General features: G+C 34.3%; 1 long non-coding RNA gene across 1 annotated transcript; it reads left to right on the plus strand.

The window, feature by feature from the left end:
* Positions 1-947: 947 nt before the first annotated feature.
* On the plus strand, positions 948-6,675 carry LOC140856478 (uncharacterized). Its single transcript, XR_012139691.1, has 2 exons — positions 948-1,042; positions 6,413-6,675. It is a non-coding gene; the product is annotated as an uncharacterized lncRNA (long non-coding RNA).
* The last annotated feature ends 512 nt before the right edge of the window (positions 6,676-7,187 follow it).

Here is a 7,187-nt window from a genome sequence, read left to right on the forward strand (position 1 = left end):
TGGTAATTGTTGCTACCAATCGACGGATTGATGATGCGGGCTACCTCCACGGCTTAAGTTAAAGAGGGATTTTTTAGATGGGAATGAAATAAAAAAGGATCAGTGAGATAAAATGTCGTTCTAATTGTAGTTTAGCGTTTCTATTTCATAAAGGATCTCTGGGTTTATTTATAGTGGGGAGATATGGAATCACTGAAGATTGTAGTCTAACAATTTGAAGTTGTACCTGTAACCATCGGTGATTCCGCTGTAACTACATGAGAGCCAGCTATATAACCATTGTAACCATTTGGGTGAGTGGATGCTAGCTTCAACTCCAGGAATAAAGAGAGAAGCACATCTTTGGTTGTTGTCCGAGGTGACAGGGCTTTGGTCAGCTTGGGATGGACGCTGCCCCGAGTATCGGCAATTCGAAATTCAAAACTTCATGCCAAATGACATGCTTCTAATCTACTTGTCTCAACCTCTGGGTTCACAAGTATGATCACGCTTATTTTTTGCCACGTCAGTAATATCCTAAAATCAACTTGATTACGTCTCTTTGACTCACTAAAAGAAAAAAAGGAAAAGAAAAGGAGAGAGTGTTCGATATGAAAATAAGAAAGCTGGAAACATAGAATCTCATGCTGGATGGAGGAAGAAACTAATACATTCATCACACTAATGTGGCCGTATGACATGAGACCTCCTGCCACTCAAGGGTCTTACCTCTCAGAATAGTTTAGTTAATCTATTCCAAAGCTAAACTCTAAACACATTCAAATTCTAACTAACTCAAAATTACTACTTCCAACAACCACTCTTTCTCTGGTGCTTGTTACACAAATTATGGCCAATATACACTCAGGATTATCTTCTACATTCCCTTGTTATCCCTGACTATTCCTAGCCAGTCCTTTTTCTTTTCTTTTTTTCTTTTTCTTTCTATTTCTAGGACTACCTGGTTCTCTCCTCCTAATTCACTCGCACTAACGTATTCACTTTTTTCTCCATACATTGTTTGAAAGCAGCATCTAAAGTTCATGGATATTACAATCCTCAGGTATGTTACGTTTTGAGTTTGTTAGATTATGATTTAAGAGTAAGTGATATCATTTTGGTAATTCTCCAGCATGTCTTGCCATTTTCTTGTTATATAAGTTTTTTATTTGATATGTGGCATTATTCTAAGCGGTGCTTTGGCTTGCGCTGCGAATTCTGTTTGAAGATCCTCCCTTTCGTCGTTATGAATGCATGTCTCATATTTGAAAATTATAATCTGCAGACATATTGAAGTTATGTTAATTAGGGATGATCCACTGAAGAAATTGCATAATAGGATAACAAGGGAAATTGCATAACTTGTTGATCATAAATTTAAACTTTTGTTGAATTCGTTACAAAGCTGAAGAATTGCATGGCCTTCCATAGATTGCTACTGCAAAATTTATTTTCCCATAGCTTGGCCTTCCATACATTTTGCGAGAGAGCCTAGTGATTATTGTTGGATGTTTTGGGTCAATGAGAGGAAGGTATCTAAATTGGACCCAAAGTTTATCCAATTCCGAGCAATGATTTTTGGCACCGGAAGGTGTTGAATTTGTACTGAAAACCCAAAGGAGGAAGGGTATATCGATGGAACTGATTACAATGAAATAGAAACCATATTATGACACTTATGATATGGAGGTAGATGATATTTGGAAGAGTAGGGGTGGATCCGAAAACACTATCCTGGTTGGTCATTCTAGGTACACAACTCTCACATGCTCATTCACAAACCCCAAAATCCACCAAAAGGGAGGAGAGAGAAGGCAAGAGAAGACTAATTTATATAATAATATTCTCACTAATCAATAACTCAAATATTTCAAGTATGATTATAAGAGGAGCCCCAACAGAGGCATTTATAAGTAGTACAAAGAGATTTTTTTTTTTTTAATATTTTAATGTGGGATTTTAAATCATATTCTAAATATGGGACCCTCAACCTGTGTGTGCAAGACTTACGACTTGTGCATTGGGGACCTATATCCTATGCAGTAGGTATGTGCATCTTGCACGATCCCACGGCCCATGTATATTAGTCTAACATCTATATTTGGTACCTAAATGGAGAAGCATCCAATGCAGGGTTTGAACCCACTCGCCTAGCAGGTGAACCCTAGATGCTATGCTATCTATTTTTGCCCCAATTTGAGATTATCCCTTAGTGATAGTAAATGTGAAGAAAAGAGAGAAGTCAATCTTTTTCGTGATTGAGATTTATTTGCCCCATATTGTTATAAGTGCTAATGATGTAATCATAATACATGATATTTATAGTAATTAAGTGAATCATAAGCAAACATTATTTTAAATATAGAATATGTGTGAACATAATTAAGAGAACAAAAATTGTAACACCCCAGGACCTCATCCAAAAAAGTTAGCTAGAAGTTGTTCTTTAGGTTCCTTTATCTTATATAAGTACCCAAGATTTGCTTAGTGTAGAGCATGATGATGTAGGACTAAACCAAAGGTCTTCACATGCCCTTCTTGGTTGTTTAAGTTTTGGCATTCTCGTTAAGCTAAGGGTCTAAATCAATTCATTCAAATCTAATTATAAATACTATAAATCCAATTCCAAACATAACAAGCAACTTGTGATCAAGTCAAATCGGCCTATGTTGCCGTGTGCCTTAATCTATGTGGCTATAGGTTGGGTCTATTTTGATACCATTATAGCAAATCAGTATTTTATTAAAAAAGATAGTTATAAGGTGTTATTTAGATTCTTTGATCTTATATAAGTGTATAAGATCTATCTAATACATTCGTATCATCCTCAGAAAAATCATCCTTATCACATTCCTTCAACAAGGAATGAATAACAACCAATGTTCATCATTTTATGAGTAGTTTCAAACCTATGTAAGTATTGTTCTCTTTTTGCATTAATTACAATGATCAAAATTTGTATTTGCCATTGAGATATGCTTATATTGATATTTTTATTTGTGAAATTATTTCCCACAAATTGACCAAAGAAGGAATGATGATATAACAAATGAAACGAGATGGCTTGCCTGTGGTCTTAATGATGCGGGAAAAGGATACAAATATATATAACTATCTGGTTTTGATTTCACATCAAGTCCCTTAAGATGAATAGAAAAATGCAAAATAGTGGAGTAATAGTGACTAATGAAGGAAATGTCACTTAATATGGCAAACTAACTGACTGTTAGATGTATGTCCTAGAAACCAATATGGCTGACACATTATAATAAATCTAAGACACAATTTTATACTTAATACATTGATATGATCAATAAAAGGATAAGTTTATTTTCATTTAAGTGTGATGTGTCCTTAAATCATCTATGAAATTAATTTTTGATATATATTCTCAAAGAGTTGAGAATTAGAGATATGTATTTAATTTCTAAAATACCTCTGATCATAGGATCATCATGAGGATGATGATTGATCCGGATAAACTGACACACAAATCACTTTCTTCGGGATAGATAGATCTCTAGTCTACAGTGTAGAGACACTGGATGATGAGTGCAGATAGTTGTTAGAGAACAACTAGTACTGAGCGTGACTATATGAGAGATCATTTAGATTTTTACTCGATCGTCAGTGATTATCTCGATGCTGTAGTTGTGTGACTGATCTTTTGACTTGAGATGGCATTGCTGCTCACAGTGAGGCTGCTGGAGTTTGATTGACACATAAACATGAGTTTCAATGAGCCTTTGTAGTGGATATTGATGACAGTTGGTCCACTATAGGAGTAGGATGTGTATCAAGATGAGATCTATTGATCTTGATAGAAAGGAGTAGTCCTATGAGATTTGAGAGGCTAAGCCCAAGAATCTGTAGCTACAGTAGTGTGATTGATGGAAAAAAATTTTCATAGAAGTCACAACTGGACTTGAGCTAATCGAATCTATCATATGACTGGTGTTGAGGTTTGATAATTTATCAATGACCTGCCATCTAGTCGAGACTCACGATAGAAGGACTGAATCATACGTTAACTACACTTAGAAGTTCATTTTAGTTCTATTGGGTTGCCACTACATATTGCTAGGTGTCACTGATGGATTGTAAGAGCTCACTAGAGTTTCTCTAGATCGATATCCTTGATGAGTTAGAGTGAAATTATTCCGACCCATTGAAAAAAATTTTAATGATACTTTGATAGAGATCATTGTATATCTCACTACTAGATAGAATTAAATCTATGGGGTCACACAACAAAAGGATTAAGTTTGAAATTAGCAATTGAGTTTATGAAGTATCAATTGGGTTTAGAAAAACCTGATGGGTTCAAGATAACCTTGCTAGCATGTGGTTGGACTCAATTTTCTCTTTCCGTTTAGATTTCTTATTTGATAAGATAATTCAAACTTAATTACCTACTAATAACCTAAATAAATTAGATTCATTGAACTTCAATTGTTGGATATCTAAGATTTTGGATCAAATAAATTAAGGGTGCAAGTCCTTTATTAATTTTCTTGATAGTTATTATGGGGCGCCATCTTGATTGGATCAAGTTGGGCTTGTTCCATGATTAGAGGGCCTTTTGATTTCATATGGGGCATCCCTTGAGTGCAAAAGAGGGTGTAAAATAATGGATACAAGGGCTCTAAGAGTTGGCGCCTAATAGGATTCTTAATGTAAGTTGAATAACTTAAGTTATTAGAAAATCTAATGCAAGTAGGACTTGTATTATGAGATTGAATAGGATTCAATCTTCATGTCTATTTAAAGAGACTTTCCCTAAGATCCCTAGAGCATCCAACCAGCAGCCCACGCCCACCTTTGGAGACCCCCCACACCCTCTCTTCCTCTCCCTTCTCCTTCTCCCTTAGACGTCCCACACGCCCCATCCTTTGGGGCGTCCCACTTCTCTCTCACGCCCAAGCTGTTGGGCATCCCCTCCTTACTGGTTTTTGGTGTTTGGTAGCAGCACAAAGCAAGGAAGAAAGGCAAGAGAAGAAGAGAAGAAGAAGATCAAGGAAAGAGATCAAGTGTTGATCGCGATCCAGACTTCGTTAAGATTCAGTAGACTGAATTTTCTTAAAGAAAAAATTCAACTTGAAGAGGATTATTTCAGACTGATCCCGAGTGGATATCCATAGAGGCCAGATACTTGTGCGGCTAGAAAAAAAATTTTTCTCTTCTGATCTAGATTTCAAGAAAGAGATTGCAAAATAGGTATGCAATTTGATCACAATCTGAATTTCAGCATATGTTAATTTCAGCACATGAACTAGATCCTTGTGGTTTTATGTTTTTATGCATGCATGATTCAGATTAAAAGTATTTTAATCTTGTATTCTACTATGGTATTTAGAAAATAAACTTTTAAAATACACATGCATGCTCCAAACCTCGAATTCCAACACTGACATCACTAAACTGAATTATATTGATCACATCAATATTGTGTTATTCAAATATGACTAGGCTGATGTTATGAAGGTGCATGAAAAATGTTAGATGACTTGAAATTCATGCTTGTCAATATATTATGACTGAACACATCGGGAAGGAATTGTATGATGAGCGATATGTGTTGGCATCTCAAGTTTAGGATGTGTTTTATGTTATAGAACAAAGAAATGAAAATTAGTGTGTTGGTGAGAGAAATGGATTGATAGAGATGATGATGAGACACTTTGTGAGAACAAGTCCTACAATGGACAACATATAGAAAATTGGGAAGGTGAGAATGATAATCTTAAATGGGCCAGAAATGATATTGATGGAACAACATGAAACAAGTGGATGATGGTTATTATTATAGTGCACAAATAATTAATGAAATATATTCCTTTTAAGCCTATATTGCTCCATTTTTTACTTTCCTGAGTTATTTCTTTAGAATTTTGTATCTTGTCAAATTGAAATATATTAGTTGTTTCTATTTTCATAATTGGACTTTACAATTTCTTGTCAAGTTATTTTGCCAATATGTATCATTCTATCAAAGAATAATTTTCACTTCTATTGCTATGGGTAATTAATTCATATTTTAGAATCATTATAAGCACTAGTGTTTAAAGGTATGCAAGGTCCAACACAAGTGTGAGTATCCATGTGGGCATTCCTAGCCACATTCATACTACTACTCATACACTCATGGGGTCCCAACTCCCCTCTGAATGTTAGGCTCCATTAAAACTTATAGCATGGTCATTCTCCTAGACCCAAGATTATATATTACTAGAGTTTTTTTTTTTTTTTTCCAAAAAAAATTACAAATCTTTAAGCACATGAAATTTGAGCCCAAACTATGGGATATTTTCATTTGATAATTAGACGAACAAATATAGTTACACACACTATTTAATTTGTTATTTTTTATTTAATGGTTTCTTGATATATGAGCTTAAGTGATAATCAATACTTTTATATTGGTGTATGATAGATGTTGGAGCTAATAGGAAGAGGAAGTAAAACCGGAAGTACATTGAAGTGAGAAACTTGTGAGAAGGAGACCACATCATTATTAGCTAGAATGCTTACATTGTCAAAGTTGGCATATGGTGCCTTGGTCAAATAAAGATCAAATGTGGGAGTGCATATATGTAATGAGAACCATGCCATAAACAAGTTTACTTATTTTATTAAACATATCATTTGTATTGATTTTCATACATTTTTCTAACTAAATTTAGAAATTTTTAGTAATTGATGGTTGCATGAGTCACTTATTACAGCTTTGTTTATAGACTTATTTTGAGCATGAAGTTCCATTAGATCTTGAACCTTAGGTGAAGCAAGCTTCTGGAAGGCATTGAGCCATGGATCGTATTCTTAGTTGGAGATAAATGGATGAATTCCAAAAGTGAAATCAAATCCAAATTTTATGATGAGCACAAGCCTGTGGCACGTAACTCGGAGAAAGTATGAAAGCAAGTTAAATGAGATCATTAGGTAGGCCTAGTTTACATGTGGAGCTCAAAGAAAGGAAAAATATGAAAAAACTCCTACTCTAAATAAATAAAATTTGTTATGATATATTTGAAATCAGTTACAATTTTTTGATTCTAAAGAATTTGCAAGATAAAATAAGTGAAATTGTTTCAAGATGAATTTAGCATACTCTATAGGAGCGAGCATTTATCCCATGGTAGCTAATAGGCTAAAATTTTCTTATTAATCAACTATTAAAACTTATTCTATATATATAAATTATTTTT

Source organism: Elaeis guineensis, chromosome 3 (assembly GCF_000442705.2).
Source record: "Elaeis guineensis isolate ETL-2024a chromosome 3, EG11, whole genome shotgun sequence".
NCBI lineage: Eukaryota > Viridiplantae > Streptophyta > Magnoliopsida > Arecales > Arecaceae > Elaeis > Elaeis guineensis.